This window comes from Teleopsis dalmanni, chromosome 2, assembly GCF_002237135.1.
Source record: "Teleopsis dalmanni isolate 2A chromosome 2, ASM223713v2, whole genome shotgun sequence".
NCBI classification, from domain to species: Eukaryota; Metazoa; Arthropoda; class Insecta; order Diptera; family Diopsidae; genus Teleopsis; species Teleopsis dalmanni.
In genome coordinates this window covers 145,883,677-145,902,768 of record NC_051847.1, presented here as the reverse complement: position 1 = coordinate 145,902,768, position 19,092 = coordinate 145,883,677, and the positions used below count along the sequence as shown (strand labels likewise).

The window sequence follows — 19,092 nt, the reverse complement described above, 5'->3', positions numbered from 1 at the left end:
ACAACTTCATGTTCAAGGATCAAAGAATTTCGCCCGTATCCAACTGATAATCATCAAGGGTTATTTTCAGACCTCATGTTACCTATATGTGAGCACATCGTTAGTTTGCTTCACTCTCAATCAATATTTCTTATATAAAATTTTTATGTGATGAGTCACTAATCATTAAGTTCTTAAATAAAATTAAATGTTAGGATGTGCATCTCTTTTTGGTAGATTAGAAGATACTTTCTATATACTTATACCACGCATTCTAGTGAAATAGATGTGGAGTTATTAAGTTAATAGTCGTGGACTGACGTTATTGATGTAATTGAATTTAAAGTTTCAATAGCTGCCTGGCTATCCAAAAAATAAATATAATCACAGTTATAATAAATCGTTTGTATAAGTATTTGCCATTAATTTGCAAAGAGCTTATTTTTGGACAATTACAATAAATTTCTTAACTTGGAATAGTTTTTATAAGAATTATAAAAAAATATAAAATGGTGTATATCACTGGAAAGTGTAAAGAGTATTTGGACTATATAAAACTTAAATATTATTAAAATAATATGTACTTAGATAAATTCAACCAACAGCAACACAATCGATCTGTAAAAACTTTTATTGATCATAAACTTTCGACGCAAAGACAGACATGCTTGCATATAAATATCAAAATAATGACAATGGAAATGAGAATTATAAATTTGTAGCAACAATAAAGACAACACATATGTAAGTATTTAATACATATTTATTTTTAATAAATTGTAAATTTAGCAGTCGATGTGTCATTTAATTAGGCTATATGTTCACATAATGTAGTCGACCTTTTGATTCATACGTATCTGATGTTTATTGCAGAATCTTACAAGTTTGTCATGAATTTAAAAAAATACCCGTTATGACAATTATTAAATAATAATTCTCTCAACTAAAGCATATATTTCTATAATTCTATATTTCTAAAAGTATATATGATTGAAAATTCTAAATGAAGTTATTTTTTAAGTTAAGAAGGTATTATTCGGATTACTTTTATATCATTATTTTCTTCCTAACTTGAAAACCAATCATTTTATGTGCTTAAAAGCGTTTAAATTTTCTATGTTCCTGGAAAATACAATAAAGAACGTTCGAGCTGTTTAGGCATTCTTAATATATAAGACGCACTTTGAAGTAAACAATAATGTTTAATATTATTAACGAAAAAAAAATTTTGTTGTTGTCAAAAAAAAAAAACACTGATCTGCGCAGTCTAAAAGCATCGGGTCCGCATGTATTTGAAAATCTGTCAAGAGAATGCGGATGCATATAGCTGTTGGAATCATTTAAAAAGAGCACATTACGCAAACACGCTTGATGTTTGGATGCTACATGAAATATCGCAAAGAAATTTGATTGAATAACTGACCATTAGTGAAACACTATTAAGTTGCAAGTCGAACAATTTTTGCAGCGAATCAATACGGGCGATTAAATATGGATTAAATTCGACAAGATTCAATGCAAGCGATCCTTATCAAAAGCTAGTGATCCTCCAAAAATATCTTCAAAACCTAGATTGACGACAAAAAGTGGTATGTTGAGTTTTTTATGTCGCTTTTTTGATGGGAAGGGAATTGACTATTACAAACTGCTTGACGGTTGCTTTAATAAATTTTAATGGTAAAAAATTGGCTGACCGAAGAACTGCTGAAAATCACTTGGACAAGTTTTTTGCCAATAAGTCAGAGAAGTTCTGTATTATTAAGCCGTATTTCATCAGGAACATAGACTATTTACATAAAATTGCCAGTTTAATGCTAAATACCTTAATTAATTAAATGATGATTTGGTTTCATGCCGGATGGTTCTTTTCCAAGTGGTTCGAGGCCTGCCGGATAGAGAATTTCTACGCCCATGGAATCATTAAGGTTCCGTGAATATAGCAAAAGGTCATTAATAATAATGGCCAATATAAACTTTATCAATATTAATTTTCAATAAGGAAAATTTTTGTTAAAAAATGTATCAAAAATTGGCATATACTTTTTAATATAATCCAATATTATGCATTTATTATTTATCATCAGTTTGGTAATTACATATATGGTTCATTTTCAAAGCATTTTACTCGTTTTTGGTAAAATGTCAAAATCAATTTTTGTTCTTGAAATTAATTAAAAATTTTAACATATAATTCATATACAATGTTTATTAAATCAAAATAAATTTATATAAAATCAATTAAATTACCTGTTTGCTTTCGGTACTTCAACACTAAGAATCAACCAAAGATTATAGATCAGCATCAACAGCAAACTGTAATTAAAATAAAAAAACATTTATTAAAATTAATCACTCATGTTTCACACCTCGAATTCACAACGTCAAAACATCAAAGTAAAATGTCAAAATTTATTTTTAAAATAATGAAACTGCAGATACAAGACAAGCTCGTTAAAATATGACATTTGCATTCACATGCCATGTTGAACTGACATAAAACAACAAAATTGTTTAAATAAATCATTTTGCAGAAAATGTTAATGACATTTTGTTGAAGCGTTAAAATATACAAGTTTACAGCAAAAAACTCTTATACATCAAAAAGTAAAATCCCCGGTCAAAAAGTTGATAAACAACACATGATCAAAATATTATGATTTCGACTACACACAGAAAGCTGACATTAATATGAATTGGCTACAAAATGTTTTTCAAATGCACGCAATAAATCTTTCGAAGTGATTTTTATGCCTTCATTTCTTGTGTGGAATTTGTTGACCCACACGCAATAGAGCAACAAAAAACCAAGCTGAACAACACACAAACACCCCCCGATTATTGGCCATATTGCGCTAGCCAAAATATCTTTCGGCTAGAACGAGGGCTCTCCCGCAAACATACGGGTACGTGCATGCAATGTAAGCGTAAAATGTAATGACAACATAAAATTTAATTGTTCTTCTAAAGTTGCCAAAACAATAATATATTTAATCATTTTTCAAGTGTTATGTGAAAAAAAATTATAGATACTTTGAATGTTTCTGAGGTAAACTTTAGAATGTTTGACAATAAATATTTATTTTATATTTAAATTGTGATAATGAAAATTTCAATGTTCTGCAAAATATTTAAAACATTTATTTTAAGCGTTCTTTTCCTACATATCTATTTTAAGAACAGGTGTATTGCATTATTTCGAGACAATATTTTGATGTTATTCGAGGCAAAAGTCACAAAAATTTCATTTTTCAATTTTTCTTCCGCAAACAAATCAAAACCAAAACTTCCATTGTACCTGGAGAGGCATACAACTGTTTGTTATATGCTGCTAATGGGACACAATGAATTCAAAATTCAGCTTCACCAAACTCTTTAAAACTAAACTAAGCCACAAAAGGAGCTGGGAAGATATCAAACAAACCTACCACCTAATGGGCGTGGTTCACTGTCGGTTCTCTCACGAAAGAAAGTGCCAGAACGGACATAGTCCGACCGGACAAGAAGCATTGAAAAACACTAGGCAAAAATACAAGCATCTTCCACGCGGAAATTCACGCGATATTTATGTGCGTACTTTTCAATATTTAACGGAAATATCAGGGAAAAACTAATGCAATACTGACACACAGCGGTTATCAAAACACTAAACTTTGGTGCAAAAATGTCTTGAAAATGTAAACCTGTTGGACAAATTAAATCAGGTGTTGATTCTCTGAATACTGAAACATACCAGCGTACGCGGAAATCGATACAGACTAATTAAACTAGCCAAGAAAAAGAGCAGCCACATCGCTGAGAACTTCTCTGTGAACTTAGACACATTAAGGAGAAGGAGAACCAGAACAAAAAGGAATACTGACATAATCTACCAGGATTAGCATAATCCAAATAACTTATTGGTACTTATGACAATAGGAGATACCACGATTGTAAGGACTTACCACAGAAATCTTAACAGGACACTATACATTAAAATCAGCTTACGAGACTGGGTATATACACGGATGCAAACTGTAGTTTCTGCGATGCTTAGGCATACATGCGAGTATAAGTGTGCACATTATAATATGACAATATATGTACTATATATATTATGAAATATAAGAATATATGAGTAGTTAGTGGATAAGAAAAACTTTCTTTAAATACTTATTGTATAAAAAAAGTGCAAATTTCATATCGTTTCATTAACTCAAATTTTGATCCATATCTTAAATACCTTTCCTTCAAGCCTAAAAAGAAGCAAAAATATGGTCTTTATATTTAACCACTCTTAAATTGGACTATCGTTATTTTCGCAAGAGATGTGTCTACCAAAACCAAAATTTAAACCCGATTTCTTGCGTTACACTCATAATGTTCCTTTATTGTCATTCATCTAAATCCAAATGCTTGCAACTATTGCATTGTCGTATTTGCAATACAAAATTTGTATAATTTTTATTATTCGAAAATTATATTGTCTAAGGTGAAATATATCCTTTACTCCTCTTAAAGTACGCCACTGTCAGGAATTCTAATTTTATTTATACACATCAAATTATACATACATATAAAAGTAAATAATTACTTTAAAAACTATTGTTTGTGATTCCTTATTTAATTTAATTATTTAATACATTTGGTTATATTAATCTTTCGTCGAGGACTAAAACATAGAATAGCGTTTGATATATTATTGAGACCACTCATGTTGAATCTGTCCTAACATGTAACGCTTTTTTTTACAAAAGTAAGAAGCAGATTCAACTATTTGACATTCAACTAAACGAAAAAATTGCCTTCACGGTACTAAATTCTTCCCTTACTTACCATTACCATTTTTCGATGTCATGGAAAAATACATTTAACAGCATACAAAGTACGTATAAACGCTCAATAAAAGAATACGTATGGGTAGCTAATTACGAGATTGAATAAGCATACGAATATGTTTAAAAGAGCAGATAAAGTTTTTGTAACACCTGTATTACTTAAATCTGAATACGTTTAAATGAACTTAGCCCACAAAATTCATTTAAAGCTGATTAAAGCTCATTATACAGTCATTTAAGCATGAGTTTAAGCTTGAGTTTAATATCTTATTTAGATTTGATACGTCATTTAAATGCAATTGCACACAACTAATATGGATTTAATGGCTTAAGAATACCAAAATGAGTGACAAAAAGTACATAAAAAATATATACATAAAATAAATAAAAACAAGAAAAAAAAAATATAAATGCAATATTTTTCCACTTCTTAATTAATTTTATTTATTTATTTTCTTTCATTTTCGTTTTCTTGCCAGTGGGTGCTTGGGTCTTGCCTTGAGCACAAATGATTGCATTTGGGTGTCCTTTTCGGATAACTCATACTCACTGCCTACCACAAAAAGAGCTTAATGTGTTTTTGTGTCATTATGTGGCAGCACCAACCAGTACTTCAGCCATAAATATATCTTTTTACATATACACAGATACTTTTGTTGACAATAAACATACGGTAGTCCAATAGTCTTTGAGTGGCATTTTTGGGTTGGACTTTGTCATTATTGGTTGGGTGGACGAAAAAAAAAAAATTGGTTGAAAAATTTATTACTACTGCAAAATATTGCACTAAAAATGCATTTATAATACTGCAGTGAAGAATAAATTTTTAATAATGCAAAACGTATTATACAACTTTAAAATACTTCTAAAAAAGTGAATTCTTTTAAGCGATTATTTAAAATTTATATAAATTTTTTGAATATTAACAAATACGTAAAAGTTTTTGGTTTCTGTATTCCTGTTCACTATTCATTTATAGATCTTTAACAAACACATTTTTAAAGATATGTTGTATACAACGTTTGTTTTTATAAAATATTTTTGAGATCTTTGTCAAACTATCTAACTCTGATGCTTAAATTTTGACACTGTAAGTATAAGCAGAGGCGAAGCGTCGAATGGTTCAGAGTGTTCACTGAACATCTTAACAAAGCTTCCATTTTAGATTTTTCTTTTATTAGGTAAATAATCTCGCTATTTTGCTACTTAACATTTTTTATAATAGCTTTTCCAAACATATTAACATAAACATAAAACGTATAATACAAACAAAACCACACATACATATGTTAGTTACACCCAATATTACTTCTAATTAATAAAAAAGAAAACACATTCCTATTAAAATATACTAAGGTTCAGAATAAAAACTGCACCGCGCTGCTTACAAAGCATGCAAATGAAATAACATTTACAGTGGGACTATGTTCAATATTGTATACACAACACAAAACATACAAACAAATATAAAAATAAAAGAGAAAACAAGCCCCGCATAATATGTACGTAAAATAATCATAACTCTTAAATTACTGCGTGCAAGCGGTTCAATAAAAAAGTGAACCTCCAATGTTATGCAAGTAAATACAAAAGAGAAAAGAAATAATTGAGCGAAAATCGTTTTACATTTGACTAGAGGTTCAGTCGACTAAACTGAACCATAAGTTCATACAAAGCGTGCAAATACAATCAAAGCCACGGTTGCCGTTTTATATGGGCAAATGGTTCAGTAAAAAAACTGAACCGCGCATAGTAAATACAAAGTAAAAGAGTAAATGAATGCATGAGAGTTTCTTGCTCTTATGTAGAGGTTGGAAATAAATCAAAAACAAAGTCATTATTGCAATTTTATACTAGCAAATGGTAAAAGTAAAGAAAAAAATTAAAGAAATTTGAAGTGAAAAATAATATTTAGAAATGAATTAATGTTTTTTGAATTAACGATTTTCGGAAAAAGTGATTTTGATTCATAAAATGAATAAAAATGTCATCTGTGCTAAGTCGCCATTTTCCTACAGCTACAGCTTTATCGTAAAAATAAAAAGTCCCTTTTTAATTGAAATCAATATCATCTCATATATTCTTAGCAGCACTAACCACACCATCTAACCAGTTGAAGATGATCTGATATTTTATCTTGTAACTAATCTTGGCTTCCGTTTGACGCAAACCGAAATAATCAAAAAATAAAAACCAAATCCCCTCGTATATATTAAAAATGTATACAAAATGAAAAAGAAGACGCAAAAGTCCACTCCTCAAATTCATCAAACTGAACTTTACAGTTTTTGTGGTCATAAATTGGAGCGCAGCTTAGGGTTAAAACCTTTTTCGACAAATGAATCACAACATACATATATTTTAAATCACATTTATAAGATTTTTTTATCGATATCTAGATACAAACATATATACTATACATATGAGTATATAAAGTTTTCCTAAAATGTTTTGTTCAATTTTTTTGTAAATTTTTATTAGTTTCGTGAAACCAATATTTTTGCCAAATTCAGGGATTTCATCTCAGCAAATTCTGAATGTGCTCTCGTTGATTGTATGCGGTATATGACTTCCTTTATTTATTTTCACAGTTTATTTACCTTTTTTTGTGGATTGCTCGCTCTAGAAGCGAACATTTGAAATATATGTCACATTATTTGCAAATGCATGCCTGCACACAACATACCTATATAGGAAAAGGAAAGAAGCAAGTATCTCATATCTTCTATCTTAAGCTCTGTAATAAAAAACTTCAAGTTTATATATGAGGAGCATGCATGATGGTGCTGTGTATATAGTTTGCGTGCATTGAAGTTTTTGTGTTATGTAGCGTTTGTGTATGTTCGAAAGTGTTAATTGTACAAAAATGTATTTAGTCCAAGGTGAACAACTTTTGCTGTTGTCACTCCGAACGTGCACACAACAGGAAGATTGAAGTTTCGATGTTAGATGCTTCGCTCGTACGATGAAAAGGAATTTGGCTTGCAAATACCGAACTTGACGATTGTGTTTAAGTTTCTTTAAATTCCTTATGGCATAAAACAAATATAAAATGACGGGCAATTTAAAACGAAACGAAATAAACTTAATTGAATTTCTGTGACAGGTTGAGATTTCTTTCAAGAAATAAAAAATTCAGAGTTCGAGGAATTTGGCATTTTAATTTAATTATGTTTGGAAAATTATTTAAATTGTTTTTAGAATCACAAATGGTAAGTATATTTTCTACCAGATCTCATAGTATAATTATTTCTATAAATAAATGTTGCAGAATAGGAAGTTCTGATTATAGTTAGACTTAGAAACTCATTGCAAATGATAGTATTCATTTCTCAAATTAATTACGGATGTGGAAGCACATCTGCATTCAGATGAATATATAGCAAACATAGAAATTCTGTAAATGTTTTGAATCTTTAAGTGTATATTAAAAGATACTGAATGAGATATTCTTCTATAACCATGTTTTGCGTCAGGTACGGATTACCTCACTTAATTTTTTAGACAATTACATGTACATTCAGATGAATGCGTAGGGGACAAAGTAACTTTGAAGATGTTTTGTATCTTCAAGTGGAAACTAATAGTACATTCACACTGTCTTCTTAAGACACTTGCTCATTTATATTAATGAGGAAACGCTCATATTACATATAATGAGCTCCATTTATATAGCTGATAGAATTTTCATAAACTACACCTAATAACATAATATATCACATAAAAAAAATGAAATATGCAATTGATATATTAAATCATTTATATTAATTTAATATATCAATTACAATATTTACAGCTCAGCTGTTGTTTGTTTACATTTGACAAACATTTGAAAAATATTTTTTTATTTTTTTTTATTTTATTGAAATTGCACCTAGGCTACTTAAACTAATTTGCAATATATGAAATATATGACAATAATTTCAACTTTTGGTAATTTCCCTAGTGGGAAATTTATTTTTAAGAATTACATTCACCAATTTTTGCCTTAAATGAGCTAATTTATTGATAATGAGCTCATTTATACGAAAGTTTTTTGTATTGTAAATCATCCTCATTAGTGGTTATAATGAACAAAACTGTCTAAATGACACAGAGTTAATGTTCTAAAGTTTTAAAGAATATCAATATATTTTGCTAGTGGGAAATTTATTTTTAAGCAATTTATTCGACAATTTTTGCCTTAGGCCGTGTGCGAGTTCGAGTAAATTGATGGTAAATTAAGGGGAAATAGTGAATTATATCAGTATGGCAGCAAATGTTGGTATTTACCAGAATTTCGAGTAGAGTCAATTAGATAAAAATTAGCTTAATTAGGGGTAACCATTGTGAAAATTTTATAAGATGTTTAATAAATAATTAAATAAATTTGAAAACTGTAACCAAAAATAATAAATAAATGTGTAGATAAATGAAACAGTGTGAATGTGCTATAAGTTATAAAGAATATCAAACTTCTATAGTCATGTCTTGCATTAGTAAGGGATTAAATAACTTAACTTCATGGCACTTATGTCTTTAACTTTCCAAATTAAATCTCTAATGCTAAAATTTAAAACATTATACGGCCTTAAAATGATTCCATAATATAAAAGAAATTAAATTATGTGTTAGATGGTACTACAAAGAAACGTACAGTCTATAGTAGGGCAGTAGCACGATCTCATATATTTAAACGAACGTGAACGGCCATTAAAGACGATCGACCTATTAGTTGGGTTAGGTTAAGCGCTGGCATAATATCTGATCTAATATTAGATGAATTTTTGACGTATTCAACAAATACATAAAAGTATCAGAACGTTAAAAGTCGATAAAATATGGTTATTTTTAAAGAACATAATGATACTAGCTTAAAATGCAGATCCCAGTTAAGTATTAATGATATTATCCCATGTCATCTTTTGATATGTCGATGACCACATACATTAATTACTACATAGAGTGTAACGAGTAGTAGTACCACTTGGTGCTTGATACTATAGAATTATGCTTAGATGTGTTAATAGGTTTTTATAACACTCGTTAATACCTAAGCATGACAGTCTATGAACTTTATTATGTGCATTTTGTGGAATTATTTCTTTGAATTTGTCATACCTGAGAAAATCTATAAATAATTGTGAGTTTGTCAAAGTTTATCTCACAAAAAGGTTATGTTGCATTTTATTGAATAATTGAATATGCTATATTCCAGAGTTCATCGCATCTAAACCAGTGATTCTCAACCTTTTTTTTGGCCAATGACTACTATGATTTGTTTTTGGTAGGGACTACAAAGTTTAAGAATAATGAACTGTATGATTATATCTCTGGTATAATGCATAATAAATTGTATAAGTGCGTAGGTATATTATATAGACTTTAAAATAGGTATATAATTACTTGAAAATAAGTGCGGTCTCAGTGAACAAATTATTAGCCATGTATCCATAACTATGAAATTTGATTTACGGATCATTTTTAACCATTTGCCTTACCACCGGTGGGGAACCAATGATTTAAATTTTGAAAGATTTCATTTTGATACATAATTGCAATATGTAAGTTAATTGAAGAGAATCTTTTTTAATCAAATAATTAAATATATTTCTAAAATAACCTTTGGTTCTTATATCATAAGGTATATAGAAGACACACATATTAAGACACTATCAGTTCTACTCACTGATATCTGAAACTTCCATACATGTACATAAGAAAATAAATGAATGAGTTTATTCTAGCTATGGGCAGAGACAAGCGTTTTAGTGCATTCTCACTACTCCTTTGTGAATGTACAGATGTTAACTTTAGAAACTTTCAGGGAACTTTATTTGAAAAGTGTGTTCAAAAGCGGTACTATAAACAATATGTTATAGCTGGAACTGGGTGTGCGTAATAGTTCTAAGTTAAGGATGTGGTACATTGCATATCTTATATATTTGTTGCAACGGATATGAACTTAAAAAACTGTTTTCATCAAAGTAAATATATACATTCACAAGATTTTTATATGTGATAATGAATATATCTTATTCAGCAAGTATACTAAATTTGCTTTTTTGCAAGCAAGACCACATTAAAAATATAAAAAATTTTTCTAAAATTTTGATTTGTAGTCCAGTAAAAAGAAAGTAGCAAATAATTTATTGGCAATTGATGTACATTTTTTTCCTTTATTAAGATCAAGGTCTTCTTTTAAGACCCATTTGAAATTGGTAAAATGTAGTTGTCAGTTACTTTTTTTATAATATGGCATCATTTTTTTTTGTAAATATTTATCAATTCTAAAGTTGCATTCAAAAAACTTTTGTAATTCTAAATTCAATAATAGAGAATGCAAAAATCGGCAGCTGTTGTCACTGAAAAACCGAAGCAAACTCTGTAAATGTCAGAAGTTGACAATTTGCCAAGTACATATTTTATACAAGTACATTTAAAATATTTCCAAATTAAGAAATAAAAACTTTGTACATATATTAAAATAGATTGTGAAAAAAAATAAACTAAAATCGTGAAGATGCAAACTACGTGAACACAGACTATAAATTTTTATATTTCACAGGAAAAGAATTCATAAATTAGGCAGCTGCGAAATGATTTAAAGGTGCAAATTTATTTTGTATATTAGTGGGGAGCATCGTCTTCACTTATAGGACGTGAACTCATTAGAAGATTTTCAAGTATAGAGACTAAAGAACACACCTTTTACAAATTTATGTTTCTTCATAATATTTTAAGCCGTTTCAAAGAATTTAAATCAAATCTAAATAGATTTTTTTTTTAAAATTTTAAAAATAATTTCAACAAAATTCAGGGAAATATGTGTATTTCGTTAGTACTTCTTAGTAGGAAGATGAGTAATATTTTTATTAGTACATATATACATACATATATACTAATAATTTCGAAATAAAAAATAGGAACAAAATTTAGCAGCTGCAAAGTTTTTTAGTTTATATTTTTTTACTTAACTCTTACAGGTTGCAGATATTATTTATTGTTTACCAAATCTTAATATTTTGTTTAGAAAACTGTCAACACAGTTTTAAGAATTGTCAATCAAATTTAAATTCTAAAATAAAGAAGAGATAATATACATTCTAATGTATTCAGTTATACACATATTATACGATTATATGTATGTGTATATATTTTGGTGAAAAAAAGATACTTAAGCTTATTTAACCTATTATAAAGTATATAAAGTTTGTTTAAACTTCAAATAAATGTAAACAATTTCCATATTTCACATTCATTCAATCATTTCTGCGTAAAATAAAATTAATAAATATTGACTCTTTAGTTGCTTAGTCAAGTTGAACTCTTAAGTTGAGTTCACAAATGCTACCACCAATTGCCAAACGTAAGCACAGTTACTGAAAACGAGAAATACTCTAGGCTATACAAGAATAGACACTTTATGGTATACAGTCCCCCAATGCACGTATTTGATTCACCCATAGATTAAAACCTGAAAGCGAAAATAGTGCAAGACCAGATAATACCAGATTTAATCTAGCCGTTTAAAAATAAAACTTTTACACTGTTTTAAGGTAAGAGTGCATATCATTAAATCTTAAAAAAAATACTACCACTATTATATATTCAGATCATTAGGTATCTAAAGAAAATCAAAGCTGAGAAAGTCTTATATTATGGCTAATATAAATATGAATATTTGACCAAAAGAAATTCAATGCTATCAAAACAGTAGACAACCCTTCAAAGCGGGTGAATATTCCATATTCCATTAAGGAATATTCACTTATTAAATATAATTGTTCACAAAAATGATATTACATTAAGACCGAAAAGTTTTCGGAAATTCTCATTTAAAATTCGCGCGCTGTATATTTTTCGATATTTTAAGTTTATGTAGTTTGGCAGCAATTAAGGAAAATTACTATGCCAAAAATGAGCGCGATCTGTCAGACAGTTCGTTTACGGCAGCTGTTGAAACCAGTTCACCTCAGTAGGGCGTTGCGAAAAAAACAATGGAAAAAAATATTGAACAAAGAGTTTGCATCAAATTTTGTGTTTCGAACGAAATTTCGTGTGCAGAATCGTTGCGAATGCTACAAAAGGCTTATGGGGAATCAGTTTTATCGAAAACTCAAGTTTATGAGTGGTACAAAGCCTTCCAGGACGGTCGTACGACCGTCGAAGACATTTCGCAACGCACTACTGAGGTGAACTGGTTTCAACAGCTGCCGTAAACGAACTGTCTGACAGATCGAGCTCATTTTTGGCATAGTAATTAAGGACAGTGCTGCCAAACTACATAAACTTAAAATATCGAAAAATATACAGCGCGCGAATTTTAAATGAGAATTTCCGAAAACTTTTCAGTCTTAATGTAGGTTTTGTAGTCTAACTGGATCTGAAATGAGTTAAACCATTTATATTTTAACTACATATTCTTTTGTTAACTCCCACTTTTCAAAAAAGGAATTACAGGACGATGACCTCCGTACATTTTGTGGAATGCAATAATAGAACAGGAGATATTAAGAGCTATGGCGCACCATTGTCCCTATATAAGTAAAAAATAGTCAATAAAATTAATTAAGTATTCTTACCAATTACAAAGTCCTAAAAATGAATATTCTAAAACTAAAATACTTTTTTCCTTGATAAAATAAAAGATAACACATATTTAAAATTAGAATAGTAAGGTTTTTGTACTGTTCTATAATCTAAATAGTTTCCGTGTTTCCAGTTAAACTCTTTGGTGTCTCTAACCAATAAGAATCATGCTATTGTCATTATCTTCTATTACTTCATTGACTACATAAATTTTTGTCAATTTTATAGAAAGAAAGTATTAGATATATATAGAAACTTTAGAAGTTTAAATATTTTTTCAAACTTCCCTTATACCCAACCAAAGGTGACGTAACAGTTGAACAACTGGTACGTTTATAGAATAAAAATGTAATTATATTTGTATCTTATATATTTACAGTAACCTCTGTTTTACACAAATCGTGTTTTTGTTTTACGATATTTATGGCTAAATATTTGCATTTTTTTGAACGGCACTACAACTAACCCAATTACAGCTGTTTAAGAAATGCAGCTCTGTAATGTAATTACTCACTTGGACTTGAACGTGGATGGACTTGGAACAGTATTCTAAGTCAATTAAGGCGGTAATAGATATAGGTTGCAATCCAAAATCTCTACCTTAATAAAATAAAGGGTATTATGTGCAAAACAACGACGATGGGTAAGTCCATACGGTAAAAACTGGTAAAATGTGAAACGCGTCTAATAAATGCTTCAATATTAATTGTTGAAAAATCAAATTTGAAAAACAGACTACTTTTAACATAAGTAGATGGTTCGTAAAGGTCTATAATGTTTGGCGACTATATCCTAATCCTAAATTTGTATTTTAAATTTAAGAACTTGCACATATTTTTTTTTTATTTATATTTAAACAAAATGAAGAGTTTAAATTTACAACAACTAGTCATATTGACTAACAAGAGGTTTTTTTTATTACAAGTAAGTTTATCTAAGTCTATCTAGGGTGAGCATATAGATACGAACTAGTCATCTCCTTGCTGGTTGAAACGCCTCAAAAGGTCATTAGGTTTGAAGCGGCATAAGCGTCTGTGAGTGACATCACAAAGTAGCGCTGGAATGGTGCTGTTTAAGAGTTGTCTCAGCCTGTCATAATGTTTTTTAGCAGCCTTCTGAATTTCTTGTTTGACAGTAGGTATTTCAAGGTCACGATGTAGATCAGAATTTCGCACGTACCACGGAGCGTTAACTGCATCCCTGATTGCTTTGTTTTGAAATCTTTGCATCATATCTATTATATGTTTTTTCGCACAGCCCCAGATTTGGACACCATAAGCCAGACCGGCTTGAAGACTTGTTTATAGATCATAAGCTTGTTTTGCTGAGATAATTTAGATCTCCTTCCAATAAGCCAAGTTAACTTTTTGTATCTTATTTTTAGCTCATTTAATTTTTTCTTGACGTGTACCTTCCATCTCAGTTTGGCATCTAGACTCATACCCAGATATTTCGCAGAATTTGCAACTGGAATTTTTACGCTATTTAGAAATAATTAAATTTGATTTTCTCTTTTGTTAGTAAAGTCTACATGATTAGATTTTGAACTGTTTACTATCAGCTTCCATTTATTTGTCCACTGTTCAATTTCTTGAAGAGCGATTTGAAGCTTAGTGGTAGACACCTTGTTGTTTGGACCTGTAGCCATTAATACCGTGTCATCTGCAAAAGTTCCAACAATACATCTTGGGTTCACTGGCAAATCATGTACAGCAGGTACAGCAATGGGCCTAGTATACTCCCCTGACGGACCCCGCGATTTATAGGATATAATTTCGAATACGCGTCAAGTAGTTTAACTCGATAGTACCTTTCGCCAATATACGATTCCAGTAGTTTACAATATTGTTGTGGCAGGATAGTGTTTAACTTATATATCAGGCCAGAGTGCCAAACCCCGTCAAAAGCCTTTGATATATCCAGAAACACAGCTGAACAAGTTTTTGTTTTCTAAAGCCTTTTCTATTTCGTGCGTAACTCTGTGTACTTGTTCGATTGTTGAGTGTTTTTTCCGAAATCCAAACTGATGATTTGGGATAAGATTTCTTTGACAAACTACTTTTTCAAGTCTTTTACAGATAAGCTTTTCGAACAGTTTTCCTATGGTTGGCAGGAGAGAGATTGGTCTATATGAAGTTGGAGAATGTTGGTCCTTATCTGGTTTTAGTACCATCACCACTTCAGCAACTTTCCAATAGCTAGGGATATGATTTAATTTTATACTCACATTAAATATCTGTGCAAGTTTGGCTACTCCTTTTGGAGGTAGCTTTTTCAACACTTCACTAGTTATGAGGTCATATCCTGGTGATTTCTTTAATTTCAATTTTTTGATTTCCCCAGTTACTTCTTTATTTTTTATCCGCAAAATAGCTTCATCATCTATGTTGTTATTTGGCTCTATATGATGGGTTTCTTCTTGACTAAAGGTATTACTTAAATATTCAGCCAAAACGTGTGCCTTTTCAATATTGCTTTTCGCCCATTCATTATTATCTTTTTTTAATGGAGGATTATGAGTGATCGGTCTTTTATATTTTTTCATAGCTTTCCAGAGAGAATAGTTAGTTTTGCTATCATATGTCAAGTTTGTAAGATATTTCTTAACATTTTCATTTTTAAAATTACTGATTTCTCTTCTTAATTTTTGAGTGGCATTATTAAGGTTTCTTTTATCTTGTATTAATCGTGATTGTTGCCATTTTTTATGTAGTTTCCTTTTATTATAGACGAGATTTAAAATTTCGACCGGATAGTTTTTATCAAATTGCTTACTATTCTGCAGTGGAGAACTGCGCCATGCCGATTTTTGAATCAAGTTTGTAAAGCAATGCGTTTCACTCTCTAGGTCATTTATACTTTGTATTTTGCAGGATAGGTCAATATTTTCATTTATCTGGGCCTTAAAATAATTCCAGTCTGTTAGACGGTTTGTTAGTGTCGGTTTAGGTAACGTAGATAGAATATTACATCCATAAGTAAGCAATATTGGAGAATGGTCAGAATTTAAGTCAATTCCTGCTTTAACTTCAATGTCTCTTTTTTGAATTTTATTTACAATAAAGAAATCAATGACATCTGGTAATTTATTTCTATCAGTTGGCCAGTATGTTGGAGAGCCAGTGGAGAGAACTTCAAAACCTGTGGCCTGACATGCTTTAAGTAATTCCTTACCCTTTGTGGTATTTAGTCTTGACCCCCATTGAACATTTTTTGCGTTAAAATCACCACCAATTATTGCTTTATGTTTGTGTAATTTTAATAGATCTATGTATTGTTCATATTTTACGTTATGTCTTGGTGGACTATAGATGGACGTTATTTGTATTTTGGAACCACTCTCTTCGACTGCAACGGTTGTTGCCTGGAACTCTTCATTAGAGAGTTTATTATCTTGATAATGCTTAATGTTGGATTTAATTATAACGGCACTTCCGCCTCTAGCATTATTGCTTGGATGAATAGTATGATAAATATTATAGTTTTTAAAATTGATATACGATTCTTTTGTAAAATGAGTTTCGCTTATTAGGCATATGTCTATATTTTCTGTTTGCAGAAGTAATTCTAATTCGTTTTTGTGTTGAAGCAAACCATTTGCGTTCCATTCCATAATTTTAAGAGCAATCATACAGATGTACAGTTATGTTTTTGTTCTAAGTTGTCTAGGCGATTTTCTATTGCCATTAGTTTTTCAAGTATAACAGAGAGGACATTTTGTGATTCATCAGATATATATATTTTTTGGGCTACGGAGGTTGTTGGCTTGATAGCGTCTGCATATGATACTTTAGCGATTCTTCGACTTGTGTATACTACTTGCACATATGAAATAAATTTAAGATTTGATTGCACTATATTAATTAGAAAATTATTTTTTGGTGTTATATGATATAATTATTATAATTTAGACAATTGTAGACAATTCTTTTATATATGTTCTGAAAACTTTCCCATATATATAATGAATGTGTGATTCTTTAGCTTAAATTGTAACTATAATGACATATTTACCAATAGATTCAGGTTCCAATTGTGATATAGATTTATATCACGTACTTAACGTTTAAGTCTGGTGAAAATATCTTAACAAATTAAGAGTTTTTACAATAAAAAAATAAACATGTAAGTGCATGTATCTGAAGTCGTAACAAATAATAAATTATTCTATTTTCAGCAAATTTATATTTTTGTTTAGCAGAATTCATTGCGGAACCACTGTTCCGTTCAATGCTACTGTACATCTGGGTTATTTTTGTTATTTATTTTTATCAACGCCTGCAATCTTTGCTTAAATGTTCACTTTATTCGTATGCAATTTATTTTTAGTCATTATTATTATTATTATTTTCATTTTTCGCTTATTTACATAAAACTTATAAATTTTGTCTTTGCATATTGACCCAGAAAGTTGTTTTCCTTTCATTGTGTGCACTTATTGCAAAATGGAACCTTGGATTTGCATCCTTTTAAGCAAATTTCTATGAGCAAATATGCAGATTTGAAGAAAAAGTTTTTAGATGTTTAAAATCAGCAGCAAAAACAGCACACGAATTACGAGGATAAAAGATTTTAATTTTGTTCTTCAAGTATAAAATAAATGGACATCTTTGCATGCAAATCACATTTACGTATTTTTCCACAAGGATCTAACACAAATTTATGTTGTGTATTTTACAAAAGGAAGTCCTTTGCTGTAGTTACGTATATGATACAAGCCGAAATAGCTCAGTTGGGAGAGCGTTAGACTGAAGATCTAAAGGTCCCCGGTTCAATCCCGGGTTTCGGCAAATGGTTTTTTTTACTTGTTTTTATTTACTGAATTTATATATATTTTTTTTTCAGAAACAATACGTAATGTATAGAATTTCTTTGTTATAATAAAAAATAAAGTAAGGATAGAAAATAATAGTACATGATAATAATAAAAAATAATCCCAAATAATAATAATTAATAATCCCAAATAATAATAAATAATAATTCCAAATAAAAATAAATAATAATTCCAAATAATAATAAATAATAATCCCTAATAATAATAAATAATAATTCCAAATAATAATAAATATTAATCCCAAATAATAATAAATAATAATCCCAAATAATAATAAATAATAATCCCAAATAATAATAAATAATAATGCCAAATAATAATAGATAATAATCCCAAATAATAATAAATAATAATCCCAAATAATAATAAATAATAATACCAAATAATAATAAATAATAATCCCAAATAATAATAAATAAAAATCCCAAATAATAATAAATAATATTCCCAAATAATAATAAATAATAATCCCAAATAATAATAAATAATAATCCCAAATAATAATAAATAATAATCCCAAATAATAATAATAAAATTAAAAAATAATTAAAAATAATAATAATAAAATTAAAAAATAATTAAAAATAATAATAATAAAATTAAAAAATAATTAAAAATAATAATAATAAAAAGTAATAATAATAAAAAAAGTATTAATAATAAAAAGTAATACTAATGAAAAAATAATAATAAAAAGTAATAATAATAATAAAAAGTAATAATAATAATAAAAAGTAATAATAATAATAAAAAGTAATAATGAACATAAAAATAATACTAAAAATTTAATAATAAGAAAACTTATTAAAAGGAAAAAAGTGAAAAATGTTATGGCCGAGTAATTTGATGGTAAATTGAAGGAACTAATAAATTATGGTAGTGAATGTTGGTAT

General features: G+C 29.0%; 1 protein-coding gene and 1 non-coding gene across 2 annotated transcripts in view; one reads left to right on the top strand and one right to left on the bottom strand.

The window, feature by feature from the left end:
• LOC119685136 (extracellular sulfatase SULF-1 homolog) overlaps positions 1-19,092 on the bottom strand; it is a 163,110-nt gene that overhangs the window by 31,899 nt on the left and 112,119 nt on the right. Inside the window, exon 4 of the mRNA XM_038099344.1 lies at positions 2,227-2,292. The gene's annotated coding sequence lies outside the window, so the exon portion shown is untranslated. The remainder of the gene's footprint in view (positions 1-2,226; positions 2,293-19,092) is intronic.
• Positions 18,082-18,154, top strand: Trnaf-gaa. The gene has a single exon. It is a non-coding gene; the product is annotated as a tRNA-Phe (tRNA).